This window comes from Myotis brandtii, unplaced genomic scaffold (assembly GCF_000412655.1).
Source record: "Myotis brandtii unplaced genomic scaffold, ASM41265v1 scaffold56, whole genome shotgun sequence".
In the NCBI taxonomy this organism is placed as follows: domain Eukaryota; kingdom Metazoa; phylum Chordata; class Mammalia; order Chiroptera; family Vespertilionidae; genus Myotis; species Myotis brandtii.
In genome coordinates this window covers 342,386-355,772 of record NW_005370080.1, presented here as the reverse complement: position 1 = coordinate 355,772, position 13,387 = coordinate 342,386, and positions in this window count along the sequence as shown.

Below are 13,387 nucleotides of genomic sequence, written 5' to 3'. Positions count from 1 at the left end.
TCAGTTTTAGACATTGCAAATGTCTTCTCCCACTTGGGCAGCTTGGGTCTATCTCTGAGCTTTGTATTCTATTCCATTTGGTCTATATGTCTGTTTCTGAAGACTATTTGTGTTACCACAGCTTTGTTGTATGTTTTAATATTCGAATAAATAAGTCTCCCCTTTTTATTTTTCTGTTTCTTTCTTAATATGCACTTAGCTATTTCTGAATCTTTATTCTGTCATAAATTTATTGAGTTCCTGAGAAAAAACATCCAACTGGAATTTTGATTGAGAGTACATTGAGATTATATATTAACTTGGGGAGAATTGCAATCTTAATATTAAATTGTTCATCCAAGAACATGACATTTATTGAAATCATTTTCTATGTCTTTTATTAAAGATTTAAAGCTTTTCCCCATGGAAGTCTGATGTAATCTTGGTTAAATCAATTCCTAAATACTATGTTGTTTGTTACTATTGAAATGGCATCTTATTTATTATTACATTTTCTGGATGAGTTAAATATGAGAAGACCATATAGCACAGCAGGAACTGATGTTGTAAGTTTGTTTAACTTAATTATTCCTTCTTACTAAGAAGGGAAAGCTGTCTTCCTGAGCTGAGCCTCCACAAGGAGCATGCCCCATCTGGAAGCTCCTTCTCGCACATTCCTCCCTCTCTCCAACCCCTCCTTTTCCACAGTCCTCTCATTCAAGTCTCCCAATGTGGGCATCCACTCCTTCTCTCTGCAAGTTCCAACACTCAACCAAAGAAGGGCTCTATCACTTTGATTTCTTCTGGTTTCTTGCAAATGAGCAACTTCAGCTGAAAAGAGTGAAGGTGGGGGGTGTGAGCAGGCTAGGGATGAGCTCCAGGTCTGAACAAAACGGGGTGCCCAATTCCAGTATAATATATTCATCTGCACCAAGAAGCACTCCGGCCAACACCCAACTTGTTCCCTTAGTAATCGCAAGGAATGCCTTGCCAAGTCAAGCACTGATTTTCCTTAGAGACATCACAATGTTATTTTGTATGAAGAAAAGACATCCCTATAGTAAATGTCACTTTGACCTTCACCCTTTCAAAATAATTAACTCTGGCATGATAGTGTGATGGGGCCTTTTACTCTTTCCTGTGCTTCTATATTGCAACCATCCTCACAGCACCTATCAAGGGCTCTCTTCCCAGCATCCTCAATGGACAGCACCAGCTCCCATTAAGATTCCTGGTTTGTTTTGTTTTGATGCCAAAGAGTGCTCTGATAGGTGGGGTTAGTGTTAACTAACAGAGACAGTTTAACCTGCCAGAATCCCTCTCCTGACACTAGTAACACTATGAAAACTATGGGATCCCAAACTTCCTTTCTCTTTGCCATACCAGGATCAACCTAGGGAAGACTGTCTGTTCCCTGGATAAACTTCTACAGGTGGACAGGGGCCAGTGGTGAGAACACCGAACATTCCAGGGTCAACGCGTCAAAACGAGGTTTCCCTTGTAAGGGAAGTTGATTGTTGACAGTTTTACCAAATTCCAAGATATTTGCTTGTGAGCTGGGATCACTCTAAACCAGGCGACCAGCTCACTTACAGAAGAAGTCAGCTTCATTCACTCTCATAGCTGTTTCGTGCTCCTGTGCCTTCAGTCAAACTTTTCTCCGTTTCCCCTCCTTTAACCAGACTCCCAACCCTCCGTATTCAAAAGCACCCCTGGTTTGAGAACCACTGACTTAGTGACACAACTAATTGTAAAGTTTACAGTGAAATTCAGCTGATTTTTTGAAAACCGACTCCTGCAGGGCCTTTTATATGCCCATGTTTTCACAACAAAATTCCCTACTTCCTCTACTCAATCACTGTGTGGCTCACAGGCAAACACACCCAACTAGGCAAAAAAAAAAAAACAAAAACAAAACACCAAAAAACAAACAAAACAAAAACCAGTAAAAAAAAAAAAAAAAAAAAAAACACACCAAAAAACAAACAAAACAAAAACCAATTCTCTTCTCTTTCCTTCCTCTTTCATTCTGAACTGTGGCTAAAAACAGCACTCACTATTAGTGATACTTATTTGGTACGTAATTATCCTTAGCCTCACATCTTTCCTTAAATCTGTTCACACTTCACCTTTGCACTTGGGCTCCAGAACTGGACTGTGAGCTCCATAGACAGGATCTCTACCTGGTCGATTTCTCCTGGTCCCCCACAGGAGATCCAGCATTAGGGGCTCTCAATACATATTGAACTAATGGGCCACCTCAATTTCTAAAACCTTCCGTGCGGATCTAGGGTGTGATGGCAACCTCCTCGGCAGAGAGGAACCGGGGCAGAGGTAGTGTCTACCTAAGTTAAGTCATTGGAGCTGAACATTTCCTGTATCCCCTGGGTTTGGCTTTTTCTCTTTGAAGAGAGGATTCCTGTTTCGAATTTTACTGTCACATAAGAATTTACTGACATCCGAATGTAAGGAGGAGACCTGCTCTAGCCTCCGTCAAGTGTGCCGGGAGGAGCGGATATTGTAGCCCCAAGGATTTGTAAACACACCATTACACATTCACAATGGAGAGGCGCATTGTTAAGTTTTCAGCAGCCGGCAAGAGGGAGGCCCTGCTGAGCAGGATGCAGAAAGTGCCCGCAAATTAATTGGTCGAGTTGAATTGCTAACATTCTCTCAGTTTTCCCCAGCACAGGGCTCTAGACTGGACGGCTGGAGGAAATACCTGGGGGTGGAGAACGGGAGTGGAGGGTGGAGTAGAGGAGAAAAATCTCTCATTAAAACCCCAATCAAGGCATTTTAGTACCCCCTCCCCCCAGGCATTTACTCTGAGCCCGGAATGATATACTTGTTGAACACTATTATCATAACAGATCTCTGCTCTTTCCTAAAACCTGACATTATTTGCTTTCCTAGGGAAATTTTTGTGTGGGGTGTGTGTACTGAAAAGCTCACATGCTGAATCCTCAAGAGAGCACGTGTTTGTACTTTAGTGTCTCTGACAACATGCCTTTCTGTATATGGGCACACACATGTACCTGCCACGTGAGACAGAAATGTGTGTTAGAGCTGTTCTTCTTTCCTTTCTTTCTTCTCTCCTTCCCTCCTTCCTACCCTCTCTTCCTACTTTCCTCCCTTCCTTTCTGTGTGTATCTTGGGATGAAAAAGAATTGGCCATTTCTCAAAAGTGGGCCTTAGGTTAGTGCCCAGAAACCCTTTTCTTATATAAAGATGGCTGTGATAGCAGACACCTACTAGATTGTATATCCAGGGCTCTTTTCTGGAACTACCTCTGTAACTGGACAACCAAAGGGTCTGGGCTGCCTGCCACTACTTGAACTAAGCAGAGACAAGGTTGAATCATGTATGAGTGTCCATTCCAATAATGCTGGCAGAATGGGAGGGCAGCAGGTCAGCCACAAAAATCTGTTCCGCCTCTCCCCATAAGCCAGTTGCTTATATGGGTGGAAGGACAAAGATTACGTGGGAAAGTAGGAATTACAGGCATGGGAAAGTAGGCACGGGATAATCATTACAGGTTACAAGTCTTGCGGGCTTGGGGGTGGGGTTGCAGAGGGTGGGACCAGATTACAGGTAATAGGGGCTGGGGTTGTAAATAGCAGTGCCTCTGGTACTAGATTGTTTCAGCCTCGAGGTTGTAAATCTTTCCATAATGATAGGCAGTTCTGAGGAAAGGAGGATGGACTGCATTCCGATGTTAGCTCCCATGTCCCAGGTTGTACAACTCTCAGTCAGGTTAGAATGTGCTTTCTCTAATCAGAACAGAACCAGCACAGTTAATAGAGCATGATTAATATTTCTTATAATTGTAGCTGGTCCCCAATATTCTATTTCTGACCCTAACACCTGCCTTGGTCGCAGGGAGCTCCCAGTAGCCACGAGTGTTCAAAGTGGTTATTTAGCCTCAGCCAAGTTGACTGGGACAAGCATAGGTGCCAGACTCATTCCAGACCAGTGAGAATCCCAATTCCCAGACCCCAGGACATTGGAATTAAGGGGTGGACATCAGGGTGTGGCTGTGTTTTCTGCCATGTGAACTGAGGTAACAATGAACTCATCCTGTGGAAAGAAAGAGGAAAATAAAACAAGCATACAAAAAGGAATGGAAGCGCAAAATGGAAGGAGATTGCTGTCCGGATACCCAGTGGCCCAACCAATGAGCACTCTGTCTCTGGGCTTATCTGTCTGACCTCTGCAACTGTGGAGACAGGGCCCTTGCATGGACATTCAGGGCGGGAAGAAAGGTCAGGAAAGAAAGGCCCCCTGAGGATCCTAAGAAAGGACTCTTCTTGGGAGAAATGTTCCTATGCCTCCTGTATTATTTCTACCTCCTCTGGCAACAAAGTATATCATCAAACACATCTTATTCAGGGTAAAAGTATCAGTGTACTGCTATGATAAAATTTGACCCATATCAAAATAGCTACTCAGAAACTCCATGTGCTATATCTTTATCTGCCCACATTACTGAGAAACCTGTAAGTATAAAGCCTGGGAGGAAAGGCTAACTGTGTGAATATACCACACACATTCCTAAATATTGACATTTACACAGATGAGATCATTTGAGTGGCATTGGAAGGACTGCCTGACCCCAGATATCCTCAATCCTTTCTAGCTGCTATGCTGCTATGTGTAAATTCCATTATTATAATCACCCCTCTATATTGCTATGAATTCTCTGTTTCCAGAAATTTTCTCCTGAGATGTGAATATCACATGGACGATTTTACACACTAAACCAGTAACACAACAGCATGAATTTACTCATCAGATTAGTTAGTTGATATTTTCAAATCTTTAGGATCTGGGCTATTGAGAAGATTGTATTTAATGTGTGAGAAAGCAGATTTCCCTCAAGTTAGACACTGTGTGTCTGAGATTCTATTGGTGATACTTAATGAACATGACCCTGTTCCTCTCTCAAGAAGCTCTGTTAAGTGGGAGGTGGGGTAGGTAGGCACATAATAAGTATAAGACATCTCAATATGTGTAATAATTGAGGTAGTTGCCCCTGGGATGAGATAGGGGTAGGGTGGGTGTGGGATGGGGGTGGGGTGGAGAGACACCAGTCGGTGCTCACAAATGGCATGCTAAGGACAATTAAAAAACAAACAAACAAAGGACACCGACCATGAACAGAGCTAAGAACATATTGGAAGAAGAAATTTGCAATGTCAAAGCTGACAAGGAACTACAATCTGAAGTATATCTGAGGAACTCCTGCCAACCTACAAGATCCAGGCAGCCGTTCTGGAGAGTCTGGCAGTACTCACCCAACGTAGACATATATCTGTTGTGACCCAGCACTCCTGCCCCTGAGTCCTGTGTATATCACGGACTCTTAGGGAGTCTCCCATCAGACAACAAGGGGGGATGTTTGAGGATGTTCATCTAGAGTTTGTGGTAATGGGGAGTAGGAGGCAGTCAGTCACATGCTCATCACTGTGGGAATAAATGAGTAAAACAGGACGGCTGCACACAAAACCCGGCGCTTGTTAGCATCCAGAGTGGAAAAGAAGCAGAATGGGGTTTCTTATATACCATTTATGTAAACTGAAAACACATGTTCACAACACAGAAATATGTGTTTTACAAGAATACAGACAAATAAAATGATACAGGCAAATACGTTAAACTGGGTGTCTACAGAGAGGACAAACATGGGGGTGGGGAAAGGAAAAAGGAAAACAATCAATCAAGAGAAGAGCCTTGAAGAGATCAATGAGTATGGTGTGCCATGAACTGGCCTTCTGCACCTGAGGTGCACAAACAAGCAAAAAACGGGCGAGGGAAGCCATTGGATCATCAGGTCTTTGAGGAGAGGATGCAATGAGTGCCTTTCTGAATCCCCAAACACAGCCAGCACCACATCCTACCTTTGGGCAATGTCTACTCTTTGGGCAATAGATGGATGCCTAAGCAAATGGGTGAATAGAAGGAACAAATAATCTAATGGAGGGTCCTTGGAGACATAGAGTCACTCTCCGTAAATAAATAATTACTGAAGCTCTCCTATTGCCAGGTGCCATTCTAGACCTTGAAGATGAGATGAGTGAAGAAGGAAATGGTCCCTGTCCTCATAGAGATCTGCTAAGTGGGGAAATGGATGAGTCAAGTAGCAATTATGACACACTGTGTTGACAGCTATGATACAGATAAGCAAGGGGGCACTGCAGAGGGGCTCCTAATCCAATGGTGGAAGTTCAGGGAGAGCATCCCAGAATATACTGATGCCTGGTTGAGTCCCAAACGATAAGTAAAAGTTACACAAGCAAGGAGGAGGGAATGAGGGAGGGTGCATAAGAGGCAGGAGAAATCGGGTATGCAGTGGGGCCTGTGGTAAGAACTTCACTATAATAACTCTGATATCTATTTCAGAAGGGCCTGTCTGCTTAGTCTTAAGATGTAACATAGCAGTTACTTTAACAGTTGAAACTGCACACATTTATTAGTGTTCTTGAGGTACCTTTATCAAACAAAGAACTGATTCCTTGCCTTCAGTTCTCTTCTTAGGGCAAGTAAGTGTGCACATCCAAGTCTGTATTGCCTAGAACAGTCCAACAGGAATCGAGCATGTGTCACTGTCCTGTGAAATCATTTCAGTTTGACTTAGAGGGATATAGAATTCTGAATGGAAAGGCTTTTAACCTGCCGAGATGGTTCACCTTCCTATAGTTCATCCCATGATTATAATTCTTCATTTGTAGGTCTGCAAGAATGCTCACAGCTGACATACAAAGCCTTTTTGAAAGTGTTATCATGAGTTTGTGGGTTAGGGTTGAACTGGCTTGGTAAGCAGAATCTAGCAGTCACACAAATGCCAGTGCTAGAATATAGTCCAGAAGCTCTCAAAGTCAACCATGCATCACATTGACATCTCCTGGAGGGCTTGTGAAAATGATGCAGAGTGTTGGCCAACTCAGTGGGTCTGAGTCAGAAAGTCCCAGTTGGGGTTTGAGAATTTGCATTTCTAACAAGTTCCCAGACAATGCTGATGCTGCTGGTCAGTGGACCACACTTTGAGAACCACTGAACTACTCTAATTTTACTGATGAAGAAACTGAAACTCAGAGGATGTAAGTGCAAAGAAAACCTACACTGCCCTTCCTATGTGTCTCCTTTACCTTCACACCACTACCACACTCACAGCACTTCTGACACCGGATATGTGAATGTGTATGTGTATCAGGAGGGGTTGGGGGAGGGCGTTCCCACACCAAGCAATCCTGCAACACCAGGTGAGGTCCTACAGTGTAACTCAATTCTGACACTATCTACCTGGAGTTAGTATTAGATCCCACAGGTTAAGGGCTCAGTCCCACAAGACTGCTCCCCGCTCCCACTTCAAGTACCAATCACCAGGCCAGGTTGTTACCTGTGCTTCTGACCAATCAGCTATAAATTGGAGGTTCCCACCACCTCCTCCTCAGGTTCAATTAATTTGCTAGAGCAGCTCACAGAACTCAGAAAACCAGTTTACTTACTGTTTATCAGCTTACTATTAAAGGATATAGATGAATATCCAGATGGAAGAGATGCATAGGTCAAGGTATTTGGGAAAGGGTGCTGAGCTTCCATGACTTCTTCAGCGGTATTATTTTCCCAGCACCTCCAAATGTTCACCAAGCTGGAAGCTCTCTGAACCCAGTATTTGGGGATTTTTGTGGAGGCTTCATCCCATAGGCATGATTGATTATTAACTTCATTTCTAGCCCTTCACTCTCCTCTTTGGAGAATGGAGGAGGGGGAGGAAATAGAGGATGAAAATTCCAAACTTGTAATCATGGCTTGGACTTTCTGGTGACAAGTCCCCATCCAGGAGCCCACTAGGAGTCATCTCATTAGAACAAAAGAAACTGCTATCACCCAGGAAATTCCAAGAGATCTAGGAGCTGTATGTTGACAACTGAGGTCAAAAACCAAATATTAGAACAAAAGATGCTCCTAGTCCTCTTATCATTCAGGAAATCCCAAGGGTTTTAGGAGCTCTGTGCCAGGAACCAAGGGCAGGGGCCAATGTATACATTTTTTTCTGTTATCTCACAGCAAGAAACTTACATAAGATCATACAAATTACTGGTGACCCAACCCAGATCTTAGGGGAATATAGTTGATAGGAAATAAAGAGCTACAAAGATTTCTGAGCCAAGGACCTACAATTATTGCCTCATAGGTACATATGAAAGATCCTAGGACCCTCTTCCTTCTCCATTAATTCAAGACTGAGAGGTACCACCGAGTACTGGGGGAGAAAGGAGGGGGTTGGCAAAGGATGAACAGCAGCAAAAGAGGTGGAGGCAGGTCCTGATCATGAGCAAAGCCCTAGAGGTACTTGAAAGTCAATGAAGGTAGAACTTAGCACTGTGTCTCCAAGCACTGTGCACAGTACTCAAGTCAAAAGCATGGGAACCAGTGAGAACTCTGCCAGAGCCTCCTTAACCCAGGCTCTATGACACTTGAAAAGGGCAAAAATGTGTTCCTGCAGATCAGCTGGAAAGAACCTGCTCCACCTGTCAGCCCTCAGTACCTATGTGGGGGTGGCTGCCTCAGCCTCACAAACCCATTGAAACCTTCCGAGGCACAAAGGAGCTGCTGCCAGCCTCCCTCTCCCATTGTCACCATGCCATTGTGCAGGTTGTATTCTTGGAGAATGATGGCCCCAGCAGTTGTAGGACTTTCAAAGCTTTAAGCAAATGGGGGAAGGGAGAACTACACAAAAGCAACAGCAGGCCTGCTTACCAGTGAAGGCTTAATGGGTTTAAAGAGAAAGAGCAGGAAGTCTGTGAATTCATTCTCATTTGTCTGTGCTGAGGTGAAGATGGATAAAGTCTCTGGCTTGTCACCCTTGTTTTGTTGTCCACACCCCTCCCTCCTTTTATGAGGAATTTAATGGGAGAGGAAAAGTAAGTCATCAGCCTAGGAGCCCTTGCCATCAGCAATGTCAGTTATGGAGTTGGAGGTGCATTGTTTAGGCATTAAGAGTTCAGAGGTCAAGTGTCTCTGACTGTTTATCTAGGGCCTAGAATATCTGAACATCTACAATTATTAGTTGAGATTTTATTTAAAAATTATTGTCAATGGACCTCATAATGCTCTAATGATAAAGATGGAAATGCCCTACTTTACAAGAAGTGTGATTTTGAATTCTACCAAAAAAAAATGACAGTTCTGTTCCATGAACTGTTCTGCTTAAAGAGACATCACAAGAAAATCATTCCACAACTGCTTAACAGCTGGCGTTACTTCAAAGCTACAACTTCTAAGTTTGCTTCAGGTTCTCTTTCAAAGCTACATAGACGCTACATGATTTTTCTCTAGAGACTTGGATTACAATGTAAATTAAGAAGACGGTGTAAGCATTTCATTCCAATAAATCCTGGTTTTGGTTGACTAGCTGATAGTCCAGCAAGCCATGTAACAAATATTTCATTTTATCAGAGAGCAGATATTTTGTGAAATCTCATAGGCTAGTATTTAAACCAATTATCAACCTAATTTTGAGAGCTGATTGCTGTGGGGATAATCATGGCAATCTGACCACTAGCCTGAGCTGAAGCTCACCTGACCTCTTGTAGCCACTGCTGAAAAGGCAGAAGGACTCGAGACCAATCTACTAAACCCACAGAGGTCTTAGTTAGAAAGGCGTTGGAAGCCAGGTCTTCCAAGATTGGGTCCAGAAGGGCGAATTCTCATTCTTTTCTGAATAGCCTTGTTCAGTCTTTAGAATTTTGAAAAGTGGGGGCTCCCAGAATAGCAGCACACACCATGATAAACCACCTCCTCTTGCTGTGCTGTAAAGAGAGTTAAAACCTCCTCCAAATTAAGTCCATTCTTGTGGTTTGTATCTTTCCCCCTGTTCTCCTGCCACAGCAACATGCACACTGGTCGAACACTGATGTGGTTTGGGGTTTCCAAGGGTCATCGCCTAACCACTCAAGACTTGGGTAAAAATACCCCAATAAAACTCTTTACACATTTGTTTTTAAATTGTGGGAATGGCTGATTTACTTCCAAAGAATGTTCTGAGATCCTTAGAGCTGTGCAAGGATCCATAATCATCAACAATTGCTAAGGCAGCTTAACCCTTCTGTAAAATATTATGCATACAAATAGGTTTATTTTGAACCAGTTCACACTATTGAACTTGAGCCCGGTATGGGGTTTATCCCAAGGCAATGCTCAATAGCAGCACAGTGACAAACACCGAGGGCCCCTTGAGTGTGGCTCTTCCACAAAATACCATGTGCAGGCGCACACGTACTGTGCGATTGAAACTTCGTGGCCACACTCAAGGGGCCAAAGAGCCGCATGTGGCTCACGAGCCGCAGTTTGCCAACCACTGACCTAGGCTATATGTCTTCCTGTTTGGTTGGCTCATTTTATATCTTTGCACGTTTAAATAGGCAATGGGAGTACTAATTAAAATGCAATCATGCAGATAAATTATACTATGTTTCTAAAAGGTAAAATGAAAACTCTTTGATTTCAAAATCTTTGTGATTCTCAAGGTAAAAGCACAGTGTAATTCTGAACACAGAAAAAAACCTGCATGACTATGGCATGTTCAAAACTGAAATTCACTACTGTTTTGTGTTTTAGATATATGGAACATTTAACAAATTAATTCTGAGTCATTTCTTATGGGAGTCGACTCAGGTGTTCTCGTACAAATGTTCAAGTCATGGATCACAATGAATAATTGGATCTGAGTTCTGTCTGTAAAATAGGAAGTATAATGTATATTTCATAGCCTCCTTCAGTCTAGGAGCAAGGGCAACCCCCAAACCAATGGTCAAGGCTCCCTCGTGGATTCTCCATTTTATCTATTGCCTATCAGCTCTCAAGTGAACCTTACTGTCAGCAACCAAAGATAAAAACAAATATGCTCCTCAATCTGAACCTCAGTTTCCTCCCCTGAGCCTCTGTAGGGCATTGTTGACTGCTTTTGAGATTATAGACTTATTTGAGAATTTGATGAAAGCCATTTACATTGTTCCAAAAAAAAACCCAGCAGTTGTACACATTACCACAAAAGTACGCACATGCACCCACTGATGCTCTGATGCATATCCATGGACCTCTAGTTAAGAACCCTGAGTCCCTGCAGCAATGAGATTCTGCATTTCTTCATCTGAAACTTTGTTCTGGGCTCTAACTTGCTCCTTTCACTTACACTGTGCACTGAAAAATTCATCTTTGCCCAAAATATCATATAAAAATTAACCTTTGTTTTAGCATGAGGGTATTCTTCTGTGTATACCATTTACAGGCCAGGAAATAACTAGCAATCATTTAAATTTGGTATAGTTGAAAACATTAGACAATCTGGAGTTCTTATTTACCCTCTCCCTCCTTTGAGAAGGCATGTATGAACTTTATCCTGGTCCCTCACTTCAAGGTCAAAGTCAGCTTCTTCCACAGATTCTCACTGCTGCAAAGTTTCCAGCCCCTGACTGAAATATGCTCTTAGCCCACTTTGTTGCCCACAGCAGGACCCCTGTTGGGTGCCTGGGTCTCACCTTTCAACTTTTGAGCCACATCCCTCCAGAGGTTTTAAAGTATCACCTGAACTGTCCTCTCCCCTCTCTGGGTATATTTTAGAGCAGCATTTCCCAAGGAAGGTGCCAGAAAACAGTGTGTTTCATAGACAAATGAATCTGGAAAATTCTGCACCTTGGAGACTCCCAAAGCATTTTATCACATCAAAGGCATGAGAAGTCCTTCATAAAGAAACTAATTTAGTTTTCTTTTCCCATTATTTCAAAAATGTATGGGAACACAGGATAATTCTTTCCTATGATATTATTGTAACACACTTGGAGAAACTCAATGATCTGGTTTCTGTCATGTCCTCAGCCAATGGGCTTTCCATGAGCTTAATCTAGATCAGTGGTTCTCAACCTTCTGGCCCTTTAAATACAGTTCTTCATGTTGTGATCCAACCATAAAATTATTTTCGTTGCTACTTCATAACTGTAATGTTGCTACTGTTATGAATCGTAATGTAAATATTTGATATGCAGGATGGTCTTAGGCGACCCCTGTGAAAGGGTCTTTCGACCACCAAAGGGGTCGCGACCCACAGGTTGAGAACCACTGATCTAGATTCTCTGTTCATCAGGTCCATTGGTCATTCCTTTCATCTAAATATCACGTTGTTCAAAGACCTCTCAGGTCTTTCTCAACTTTGCTTGCTGATACTGTCAAGCCACCTGGGTCCATTTTCCTCCACTAGCAGTTCATCAACACCCTCCCTTTTGGAATTTACCATATATTTGCATGTGAAAAGACAGTCATCATCCTGTCCAGGATACAGCCCCCACTATCTCCTCTTTAAATAGATTTTGAAAAATATAGATTTTTTACATGGGTTACTTGTGCAAAGTTAAATTTAGAAGAATGATAAATGCACTCCCCTCCTCCCAGTTCCCGCCCCACCCTCCGCCCTCCCTCCCCACCCCCTGTCCTCATCCCTAGGTGCACGATTTTTGTCCAGTTTCTTCCCGCATCTCCCATTCCCCTTTCCCCCCCAAGAATAGTCAGTCCATTCCCTTTCTATGTCCCTGATTCATTATAATCACCAGTTCATTCTGTACATCAGATTATTTATTCACTTGGTTCTTAGATTCACTTGTTGATAGATGCATGTTTGTTGTTCACAATTTGTATCTTTACCTTTTTCTTCTTCCTCTTCTTAAAGGATACCTTTCAGCATTTCGTATAATACTGGTTTAGTGGTGATGAACTCCTTTAGCTTTTCCTTATCTGTGAAGCTCTTTATCTGACCTTCAATTCTGAATGATAGCTTTGCTGGATAAAGTATTCTTGGTTGTAGGTTCTTGGTATTCAGCACTTTGAATATTTCTTGCCATTCCCTTCTGGCCTGCAAAGTTTCTGTTGAGAAATCAGCTGACAGTCGTATGGGTATTCCCTTGTAGGTAATTGAGTCTCTTTCTCTTGCTGCTTTTAAGATTCTCTCTTTGTCTTTTGCTCTTGGCATTTTAATTATGATGTGTCTTGGTGTGGTCCTCTTTGGATTCCTTTTGTTTGGGGTTCTCTGCGCTTCTTGGACCTGTAAGTCCATTTCTTTCACCAGGTGGGGGAAGTTTTCTGCCATTATTTCTTCAAATAGGTTTTCAATATCTTGCTGTCTCTCATCTTCTGGCACCCCAATTATTCTGATGTTTGTACGCTTGAAGCTGTCCCAGAGGCTCCTTACACTATCTTCGTATTTTCGGATTCTTTTTTCATTTTGCTTTTCCGGTTGGGTGTTTTTTGCTTCTTCGCATTTCAAATCTTTGGCTTGATTCTTGCGCTCCTCTGGTCTGCTATTGGGTGTAATATTCTTTATTTCCGACCGTGTATGCTTAATTTCTAGTTGTTTCTT